Source organism: Triticum urartu, chromosome 3A (genome assembly GCF_056163025.1).
Source record: "Triticum urartu cultivar PI428250 chromosome 3A, HENAU_Tu73, whole genome shotgun sequence".
Lineage (NCBI taxonomy): Eukaryota > Viridiplantae > Streptophyta > Magnoliopsida > Poales > Poaceae > Triticum > Triticum urartu.
This window is the reverse complement of record NC_141875.1, coordinates 371,469,309-371,481,397: the sequence shown is the minus strand read 5'-3', so window position 1 is coordinate 371,481,397 and position 12,089 is coordinate 371,469,309. Positions and strand designations below refer to the sequence as shown.

General features: G+C 44.5%; 1 pseudogene; it reads left to right on the top strand.

Moving 5' to 3' along the window:
- The first annotated feature begins 10,800 nt into the window (after positions 1-10,800).
- LOC147979743 (uncharacterized) lies at positions 10,801-11,420 on the top strand (annotated as a pseudogene).
- Positions 11,421-12,089: the final 669 nt, after the last annotated feature.

Below are 12,089 nucleotides of genomic sequence, written 5' to 3'. Positions count from 1 at the left end.
GCATGGACTAGAAATGTGGACCCCTCAAAATGAGAAGGACAAATATTGGCAAAAGCTCAAGACTCTTCATCTTTATTTTAGTGATCCAAGATCACATTGAGTCCATAGGAAAGCCAATACTATTAAAAGGGGATGAGGTGTTGCTTAATGGCTTGCTTGCTCAAATGCTTAGTGATATTGCTTTAAAACCCTCAACCACTTTCTCCATCCAAATATGTCCCAACCCTAAATCCAAACTCGGCCCCAGCGATTCTTTCTATCCGGAACCGAGTTCATATGCCATGGCCACTGCCAAAAACCCTAACAGTTCGGTCTCACCGATATGGGTCTCGGTGTCACCGAGATGGCCTTGCCAGCGCTCAGTGATCTATTGCATTCACTTCGGTCTCACCGAGTTTATGCGGACGGTCTCTCTGAGTTGGCTTGATAGATTCTCTGTTGCTTATTGCTTTGCTTCAGTCTCATAGAGTTGATACATTCGACACCATCATGATGTTTGCCCTAAGCCCTAGCACATCGGTCCCACCAAGTTGTTCCTGTCGGTCCCACGGAGATTCCCAACATTCACATTTTGAACAAATCGGTGCCACCGAGCTTAATCATTAGGTCCCACCGAGATGAGTCAAGTGTGTGTAACGGTTGTATTTTGTGTGGAGTCTATATATACCCCTCCCCCCCTTCTCCATTTGTGAGAGAGCCATCAAAATGTGCCTACACTTCCACCATACATTTTCTCAGAAAGAACCACCTACTCATGTGTTGAGATCAAGACATTCCAATCCTACCACAAGAATCTTGATTTCTAGCCTACCTCAAGTTGCTTTCCAGTCAAATCATCTTTCCACCATAGCCAAATATGTGAGAGAGAGTTGAGTGTTGGGGAGACTATCATTTGAAGCACAAGAGTAGGGAGTTCATCATCAAAACACCATCTATTACCTTTTGTAGAGTGGTGTCTCCTAGATTGGTTAGGTGTCACTTGGGAGCCTCCGTCAAGATGTGTAGTTGAACCAAGAAGTTTGTAAGGGCAAGGAGATCGCCTACTTCGTGAAGATCTACCCGAGTGAGGCGAGTACTTCATGGGCGATGACCATGTTGGGATAGACAAGTGATGAGCCACAAGTATAGGGGGTCAATCATAGTCCTTTCGATAAGTAAGAGTGTCGAACCCAACGACGAGCAGAAGGAAATGACAAGTGGTTTTCAGCAAGGTATTTTATGCAAGCACTGAAATTGTCGGTAACAGGAAATTTGATAGAAAGATGATTTGTAATGGACAAGTAACAGTACATAAAGTGGATCAAGGTAGCCCAATCCTTTTGTGGCAAATGACAGGCCAAAACGGTCTCTTATAATAAGCAAAGCATTCTTGAGGGCACACAGGAATTTCATATAGTCACTTTCATCATGTTGGTTTGATATGCGTTCGCTACTTTGATAATTTGATATGTGGGTGGACTGGTTCTTGGGTGTTATTCTTACTTGAACAAACCTCCCACTTATGATTAACCCCCTCGCAAGCATCCGCAAATACGAGAAAAGTATTCAGATAAAATCTAACCATAACATTAAACATTTGGATCCAAATCGGTCCCTTGTGAAGTAGCCCATAAACTAGGGTTTAAGCTTTTGACACTCTAGAAACCCATCATCTAATAACTACTCCACAATGCATTCCCTTAGGTACAAAGATCGTGAAGTGCCATGTAGTCGATGTTCACATGACACCACTAAGGGAATCACAACATACATATCGTCAAAATATCGAACACATATCACTACAAAAAAACCACTTCCGTGATGATACGTGTTTCTCATAGTAGGTAACGTTTTATGTCATACATGTAAATCCATGGCGATTTTATGACAGAATCAAGATAGTCATACATGTGCTGTCATAGAAGTGTTCCATGACAATACCAAAATTATCATCACGGAAGTGTCCACTTCCATCACAATAAATGGCGCATCATGGAAGTGCTTTCGTCAAGGGTAACCGACATGTGGCATCCACCATAATGGGTCGCCGTTAAGCTATTGGGCTCTGTTTTGGATCCGATAACCCGTTAATAGCCCGGATCAATGGGGATTTTCCACGTGTAAAATTCACAATGGCCAGAGGAACCACGTGTCGGCTCAGCGTTGGGACAGATGTCGTCCACTCATTGGATGGGAGGCACCTATGATACGTCGACACGTGGCACGGCCTAACAGAGGACCATTCAGGTGAAAAGACCGGCCCATTTGACTTGGTCAAAATGTAGCGGGCCGGCCCAAGGAAAGCCTGTTAATGGGCCGTCCAATATGATTCCAGCCCATTGTAACTTTCGGCCCATGTATGTCCCATGACGTCTTTCGGCCCATACGAGGCCCTTTGTAACTCTAGGCCCATTAAAGGTCGTGGTGAAACTGGCCCATAATGAACAGCGTATCTCTTTATACCCATTAACGGCTCATTATTCCGTTGGGTCGTTTCCAGCCCATGTTACCTTTCGGCCTTCTAAGGGCCCATTTATTCTTGGGCTCATTTCCAGCATTCGTTTACTTACGGTCCGTCACTGGCCTGTTTCGCTTGTGGGCCAAATTCAGCCAGTGGTTACAGTCGACCTGTTTGTGGCCCGTTAACCCGTCGGGCTGTTTTCATGGCGTCATCAAATACGGCCCATTAACGACCTGTGATGCATGTCTATAGAATTAAGCCTATTATACATTTCGGCCTATTAACGGCCCGTTATGGTCATGCCATAAACACACGATTTCCACTCTAGCCCGTTTACAACCCATTTTGCGGACCGTTATTGGTCCATAAGTAGTACGACCCATGTTTGGCCAATCGATCATATGGCCCGTAGAAGGCCCATTTATTCTACGGCCCGTAGAAGGCGCATGGATCCTACGACCCGTAGGAGGCCCATGGTCACTACAGCAGGTAGCAGGACCATGGTTTCAACGGTCTATATGTTGCCCATGGTTTTTGTGGCCTAGTTATAAAAACAGGTTATTGTGGACACTAGAAAAATGCAGACAAAGAACTGAAGTGACTACAAGCAAACAACTAAACAAGACTATATGGAAATAAATAAGCAAGCAACTAACACTAGGCTATTACGTCTATTACACATATTACATCCACTGGGCATCAATGTTCGCCACCAGTGCAAATATAGGGAACAATGCAGCATGTCATATACACTCGTTGTCACAGTTAGCGACCAGTGCAAATAAACGCTGCAGCAAAACAAATCCAGAACTAAAACTAGCTCAAAAGAGCTCAAGAAACAACATCTTGGGTACCTAGCATGCTGGCAAGATGCTTAGCAAGCTTATTGACTTTCTCTTGTTTGGCGCTTAAATCCTCCGGTGCTTGTTGTTGCACCAGAAAGTATGCATCTGAATTCTGCAGGGAATTCCTCAGTCCTTCGGCTTCGTGTCACAGCACATCTGATCGATGTATTTCAACTTGAAGTTGAGAGTCAAGAAGACGAACTGATTCAGGCAGTGAGTTTGAAGAGCCTGTGCCAGCAGTAGTGGCTAGAAACTCAAACACTACATCAAGACAAGACTTTGGAGTTGTCTCACTATCGTCAAGATAGTTTTTATCAGCTTTCTTGGAGACCAATAGGGATGTCTCACTATCTTGACCCTTATATGCATTACTTCCTTTACCATTGCATAACAGGCTACTCTTCTCCAATATTTTGTCCGCATTCTAAAATAGAAACAAGAAGACACATCACTGGTTTACCATGTTGTATATGAAACTCATTTTGGTAAATCGGTTCAGTAGTAAAGTGGACAGGATAAAAACATGAAACAAAGATATATCTATGTACCAAGGTCACTGTATGGTATATATCATTCTAGTTTTGTTGCCAAATCAAGATAGAGACACAGATCAAATAATATATGTTCAAGACAAAGCAGCATAGACAGAATATAAGTGTGGGAAACTACATAGCAGTAACAACACTTGTAATGTGCAAGACATGAGAACATAACTGTTTATTCAATTGAAACTGAAATCATCATAGAGCAAGTTACAACAGCAAACCAGCTAAAGAAACAGGTTTAAAACATGCTTGTTGCGCCATTGGAGTTTCAATTTCATCCTTCAAATTTCAAAATAGTTGGTATGAGTAAATACAATGATGCAAGAGCAAAGGAGTATCAACCATAGCTACAGAACCTGACCTGAGAACAATTCTTCTTCTGCTTTAATCGTTGAGTTGGGGTTCAGAGTGGTGGTCCTCGTACTTTGGGCACTTTAGTTGCCTTACTAGCTGCTCGTGTTTGGGTGCTCTATGGTGGAGACAGTGTTGTGTCAATTGGAACTGGGTTACTATCTGCTAGGGTCGGGGTTGGAAGGGGTGTAGCTGATTTTCTGTCCAACTGGATAGGGGTACAATCTACAAGAGTCTGGGTTATGTGTGATGGGGCTGGTTCTTGGGCAAGTACAACCGTGGTTCTATCTGCACCGACTGGTAGCACTATCTTTTCTGAAGACCGTGTTGTTACTCCCTTAGATACTATCGTCACCCCCTCCAGTTCAAATGGCTGACAAACAGGAAAAGTAATTGAATGTACAGACATTGTATGATAGACGGGTGCAATGGATAGTGGAGAATAAAAGAGGGAATAAAAGAATTCACATTTATGTTGTCTAACCAAATAGGATAGCATAACACAATTTCACATATATGATGGCTAACTAAACAGGATAGCATGACACAATTTCACATATATGATGGCTAACTAAACGGGGTAGAAAGACATAATTCAAAATATGATGACTATGCAAACAGGATGACATGATATAACTATGTCATGTGTTTATTAAATAGGTTATCATGCCATAATTCACATACATGCCGCCTATGGAAACATGATTTCATGATATAATTCGCGGATAGAATGACATAATTCAAAATATGATGATTGTAAACACTAAACAGGATGAGATGATATAATTATATGATGTCTTTATTAAATGGGTTGGTATGCCATAATTCAGATAGGTGCTGTCTATGTAACATGATGGCATGATATAATTCAAATATATGATTTATATACTAAGCAAGTATGTCATAATTCAAATATATGATGTCTAAACTAAGCAGATGGCATTCAATATTGTGTATATGATGTAAAAACTAAGCAATGCAAGACAACATATGCATGATATGAGTAATATAACCCTACCAAGTTTGAGCATAGACCTCAGGGGGGAAATAGGATTGGTCATTTGTCTCTGAATCCTCCTCTGAGGAGCTATCTGTAACCAGCAAGATGTTTGCTTCAGCAGGTAGCATTGTCTGCTCTGAACACCTTGTTTTCACTCTAGGTACTTCCATCACCACTTCAAATGGCTGATGCATAGGAAGAGTAGTTGAATATACAAACATTGTCGACAAATGGAATACGTAATATAAAAAATGATAGCATGATATCATTCACATATATGATGATTGGCTAAATAGCATGGCATTCCATAATTTACATATATAATGCCTTGCAACAAGATAGCATTAAATAATTCACATATATAATGTCTTGCAACAATATGGCATTGCATAATTCACATATATGGTAATTAGACACTAAACAGGTGGCATTCACACAAAGCATGTGTAAACTAAGCAAATGACATAGCAATGCAAGACACCATATGCATGATATGAACAACATAATGATAACCCACAAGTATAGTGGATCAGTTGTAGCCTCTTTCGATAAGTAAGAGTGTCGAACCCAATGAGGAGCTAAAGGTATAACAAATATTCCCTTAAGTTCTATCGACCACCGATACAACTCTACGCACGCTTAACGTTCGCTTTACCTAGAACAAGTATGAAACTATATGTACTTTGTATGTGTTGTAGGCTAGGTTTGCAAGATAATAAAGAGCATGTAAATAAAAGCTAGGGGCTGTTTAGATAAAGACACAACTAAGTTAGTTTTAGTAGAAAGTTTTTTTCACAAGAAAGTTATTTGTCCCTAGGCAATCGATAACTAGACCGGTAATCATTATTGCAATTTTATATGAGGGAGAGGCATAAGATAACATACTTTCTCTTCTTGGATCATATGCACTTATGATTGGAACTCTAGCAAGCATCCGCAACTACTAAAGATCATTAAGGTAAAATCCAACCATAGCATTAATGTATCAAGTCCTCTTTATTCCCATATGCCATGATCCACTTATCTGTGTTTGTGTTTCTATCACTCACGCAACGCAGTCAATAAGCAAACCATGAACATGTTGCAAACCCTACAATGGGGATCCCTCATGCTTGCATGACACGGAGAGCACCAGAGGACAGCACCAATAATAAAACATGCAACTCAAATCAGTCACGATCATCAGTTAACCCATAGGACAAAACAGATCTACTCAAACATCATAGGATAGCCATACATCATTGGGAAATAATATCTAGCACTGAGCACCATGTTTAAGTATAGATTACAGTGGAGAGAAGGGGTGTTACACCGCTGCATAGAGGGGGAGAGAGTTGGTGATGACGGTGGTGAAGTTGTTGGTGTAGATTGTGGTCACGATGATGGCCCTGGCGGCGCTCCGGCTCCACCAGGAGAGGGGGAGAGAGCCCCCCTTCTTCGTATTCTTCCTTGACCTCCTGCCTAGATGGGAGAAAGGTTTCCCCTGTAGTCCTTGGCTTCCATGGCGGCGGAGGGGCCAGAGCCCATCCAAGATGGGATCTCTCTCTCTCTCTCTCTCTCTGTCTCTCTGTTTCCTTCTGTTTCTGCGTTCCCAGATTCCGTCATTTCATCGTTTCTTAAATTCCCGGAGATCTGAAACTCCGATTGGGCTGAAATGTTACCATGATTTTTATCCGGATATTGGCTTTCTTGCAGTGAAAGAAGGTCACCAACCGCCTTACGGAGTGGCCACAAGGACTAGGGATGCGCCCTACCCCCTGGGGTGTGCCCTCCGTCCTTGTGGGCCCCTCGGCATCGTCTCACATTTATTCTTTTTCCCCAAAATCACATATATTCCAAAAAAATCTCTGTAAGTCTTTATCCCGTTTGGACTCCATCTGATATGGATTTCCTGCGAAACAAAAAACATGCAACAAACAGGAACTGGCACTGGGCACTGAATCAATATGTTAGTCCCAGAAAATAGTATAAAAAGTTGCCAAAATTATGTGAAATTTGTAGAATATTGGCATGGAACAATAAAAAAAATTATAGATACGACGGAGACATATCAGCATCCCCAAGCTTAATTCCTGCTCATCCTTGAGTAGGAAAATGATTAAAAAGAAATTTTTTGATGTGGAATGCTACGTAGCATAATCTTCATCATGTAATCTAATCAATGCATGAATATTAACACATGAGTCATTCAAAGCAATACTCTATCATTTGACATTAAGACAATAATACTTCAAGCATACTAATAAAGCAATCATGTCTTTTCAAAATAACATGGCCAAAGAAAGCTATCCCTACAAAATCATATAGTCTGGCTATTCTCCATCTTCATCACACAAAATATTCAAATCTTGCATAACCCTGATGACAAGCCAAGCAATTGTTTCATACTTTTGATGTTCTCAAACCTTTTCAACTTTCACGCAATACATGAGCGTGAGCCATTGACATAGCACTATAGGTCGAGTAGAAGGTGGTTGCGGACGAGACAAAAAGAGGGAGGTAGTCTGACATCAACTAGTCGTATTAACAGGCTATGGAGATGCACATCGATAGATATCAATGTGAGTGAGTAGGGATTGCCATGTGACAGATGCACTAGAGCTATAATGATGCGGAACATCCCGAGACCATCCCGATGGACGTCCACTCACCACCTCAAACACCAACGGGACCGATGACAAGAGCCCGTGCACGCGCCATCGAGAACGAGGTCCATTCTATCCTCTTCGAGTTTCGTTCGGATTCACATGAGAATGAGATTCTACCTCAAAGAGATACGCTATGCATTCTTAGGTACTTCGGAGATCATCGCAAGTAGGCAAGGATGGAGAACCAAGCACCCGAGGAGAAGAAGGAAGGAGAAAGGAACGAGAAACACGGAGGAGAGGAGTTCCTAAACACCCCGGTTACCTGGACAGAAGGACCCCGGGTGCCCGGACGAGCAGCCAAGGGGAGGGTCAAACCCACTGGACACCCCGAGTGCCCGGCCTCCTCGGCCCCCGATGCCCGGCAACCACTTGGGCCGTGCCCCTGCCCACCCCGGGTGCCTGGCCCTCTGCCAAGCCGTCGCCTGGGTCGCACCCCGGGTGCCGGCCCCTCACGCGCCAGCCGCCCGCCCCGCCCGGGTGCCCGAGCATTGGATCCCCGGGTGCCCGGCCTCGCCCGCCCAGCCCCCAGCTCCCGCCCCGGGTACCCAGGCCTAGGACCCCTGGGAGCCCGGGCCTTGTTCAGCCGGCTCCCTGACCAGTCCGGGTGCCCGGGCCACTTTACCCCGGCTGCCCGGGCCTTCTTCCGTCGGCTCCCTGATCGGTCCGGGTGACCGGGCCACTTTACCCCGGGTTCCCGGACCCATCCGAGAATGCTGTCATGCAAAGTGGGGTTTTGACTCTTGTATCCCCCTCTCCCTTCTATTTCTCCCTTAGCCTATATAAACTCCTACCCTAGCTCATTAGAGGGGTTAGCAAAGTATTTGATAGACACTAGAGAGCTTTGCTCCTTGTATCCCCTCCTCCTGGAGATGAAGCCCCCACCTTGGGAAGAATCCTTTGGATTGTCAAGGCCTCCTCTTGGAGAAGATCAACATCAAGACCTCATCTCCTAGGAGTGGGAAGAACCTTACCTAGTGTTGTTTTCCTAGAATTGTTCATGTATTCTTGTGGATTTCTTGTATGCTACTCTAGTGGATGTGTTATTTGGGTTTGTTAGATTCATTTCCTCCTTGTGTTCTTGTGTGTTCCTGCTCTCCCCCCTCCAAGTGTAAAAAGATCCCCTATAGGGTTTCACCCTACAACATCTTGGTATTATGAGCAAGGTTGATTCACATCCTGGAGTCCCATCCCCCCATTTGCTAGCTTGATTTTGTTGTTTTTCGTCCTAATTCAAAAATCCCCACAAAAATAGCCCCCAAATTTTTTCTTGCAATTTGTTGGACCTTGTGAGATTTGGTTGTCTTGGTCCATGGATTTGTTGTTTGGCAAGTGGATCTAGCCCCTAGCCGTCAATCCCCACCCTCCCCACCACGAAATCCATCGAATTTAGCTTTTCCCCAAAATTTTCCGCCCAAAATTGGAGACCACCGGGTGTCCGCACCTCGAACCACCGGGCAGCCGCACCCCCGGGCTGTTTGCCCCGGACCACCCCGGGCACCTGCACCTCCTACCCCCGGGTGCCCGCACCCCCCCCCCCCCGAATCAGCCCAACTACAACTCCGTTTTGGCCATAACTTCCAACTCCCAAGCCCTTTTTTGTGTTCTTTAGCTCGTTTGGAAGGTCTTGACATCCCGCATACACATATATCATTACCACCACCATTAGCCTCCATGAAAAAATTCATCATAAAAGCACCCACCTTCTGTATTTGATCGATCTTGAGTTGTGTTTTCTGTTTCCTAAGGTGTTTCAGCTACTTAGGAATGTGTGAGATCGACATCACTGCCATTCATCATCGCCCCGGAGTCATCTTCGCCAATGATCTTCACCATAGACACCGCTAACCATAAGAAAGGACGGTAACCTCGACGACACTTACTTCATACCCTTGCTTTTGCATTGATAACCCGAGTCATTTTGCGTCACTTGCCCATCGCGAATAGCGAGTTGAGAATTGTCGGGCCACACTATTGTGCACCGTAGTGATCTTGCTATCATCATTGTGCCCTAAGTCTCTCCCGTGCATAACTTACATACTTGTCTCATATCATATTTGGCTCGAGCATTAAGCATAGACAAAAGAAAGAAAGAAAAGCTTTTAAGCAAAAGAGGAGAAACAGAGAGCTTGTAAGCAATAGCATTGAGTCATTTTACATGGACATATCATCTTGGTCACCGCATACATAGCATAGTTGGGATTGAAGACGGCACATTTCTCTCATAGGTTGGTGCATAAGCGTATCTTGACCATTTGAGCAGTCGAGCTAGCGTCTCTCTAGCATCCGTACAACGAGAACATTTTCCGTGGTTACACATTTTGAGATCACTCCTTGGTTGTGCGGATCCCACCTATCTTTCGTGTGTGTTCCTAGTGATATTCTTGGGTTTTCTCTATTTGCTTTACTTGCACTTTTGTGAACCTTCTCAACCTTATCGATATCTTGATTAACATTTAATTGAATTTTTTGCCATCATCCTAACCGAGCTTACCCACAAGCTTTACTTGTCTAGGTGTGGGAAACACACCTGGTACCAATTCTCCTATTGTGGCATTACATTGAGTGACAATTGATACATCCTCAATCCTCAAAAAAGGTAACTTCGTTATTGTTCTCTCATTTTCCTACTCACCCCACTTGGTAATGATGGATAGGCCAAGTTCTTCGGTGAACCCGCTTTTCGAGGAGCAAGGTGATGATCGTGACTACGTCACCAAGAGCCACTTCCTCATCGTGCCACGAGCTCTCCATCAAGAAAGTGAAGCCTTGGGTGAAAGCCTTGAGAAACTCGCCACCGACCTTCATCAATCAGAAGCAAGGAACCGCGACTACAACGACGCCAAGCTCACCACACAGATGGAAGAATTATGCACCATGATCGTGAGATGCCCATCTTCCTCGACATCTTCGTCAAGACGGTGCCACTCAAGCGACCGCTCAAGTCGGCAATCTTAGGACTACTCCTCTTACGATGCAAGTCCACCACGAGCTCGCTTTCCTCGATGCGATGATCCTCAAGATGGCCAAGCTCAAGAAAATCCACTCCATGGCAATGGCTTACATGATTGAGTTTGAGCACGTGATAGGGCGCGGCGACAAGAACAAGAAGCAATGGAGCAAGAGGAAATACCTTCATAGGTGCAACGTCAAGATCCTCAAGCCAGTGATACAATCCAACAAGCTCAAGAATGCCGTGAAGCTCAAGCACTCGAAGCACAACAAGCACTCTGCGAGGCCACTAGAGTCATTGAAGAGCGCAACCGCCAAGTACGTGAATAAGAGGAAGCAATTCGTCAATCACGACAAGAAGAATCCGCCCGACGCGAAGAGAAACAAGAAAGCAAAACCAAGCGCATATTCTTCGTCCTCCTCCACGACAAGAATGACACCAAGTGGAACAAGTGCTTCAAGACCCTCCTCCACGCCACGAGAGACATCTTAAGGAATGAGCATTTGAGGACCTTCCTCCACGGCAAGAGCGACATCAAAACCGGCACTATGATGAAGAACTCCGCTACGGCAAGCTCAAGTTCACCATGTCCAAGTTCTCCGGAAGTAATGATCCCGAAGAATATCTCTCATGGTCTTTGAAGGTGGATAAGATATTCCGCCTTCACAACTACGACGAGGAAAAGAAGATCACCATGGCCTCCCTCGAGTTTCAAGATTACATCCTCATTTGGTGGAAACAAGTGATCGAGCGATGACAAACAAGAGGCAAACCACCAATCAAAACTTGGACGGAAATGAAGGATGTCTTGAGAGCTCACTTCGTGCCAACACACTACACACGTGATCTCTTCAAGAAGTTGCAACTCCTCAAGCAAGGCACGAAGACGGTGGAAGAATACTACCATGAAATGGAGGTTTCCATGATACGAGCCAGTGTCAAGGAAGACGATGAGCAAACTATGGCACGCTCCTTGAATGGCCTCAACCACTCAATCAAGCGGATTGCCGACTTTCAACCATACTCAAACCTTCTCGAGCTAGTTCATCCAGCGACCAAGGCCGAGCGACAAGTGCAAGATGACTTAAAATACGCCAAGTACTCATCCAAGACTTATGGCTCCTACTCTCAAGCTCCCGCAACTTCGGCACCTCCTACCTCAACTAGAGCATCACCAAGTACCGGCGACAAGTCAAGTTCCAAGCAAGCTATGCCTTCCTCGACTCGTCCTCCGGCAAGCACTTAAATATGGGACTCCCTCATCTTCGGTGCCACCAAATGACCCTATCAAGACAAGTTCCTTCAATTGC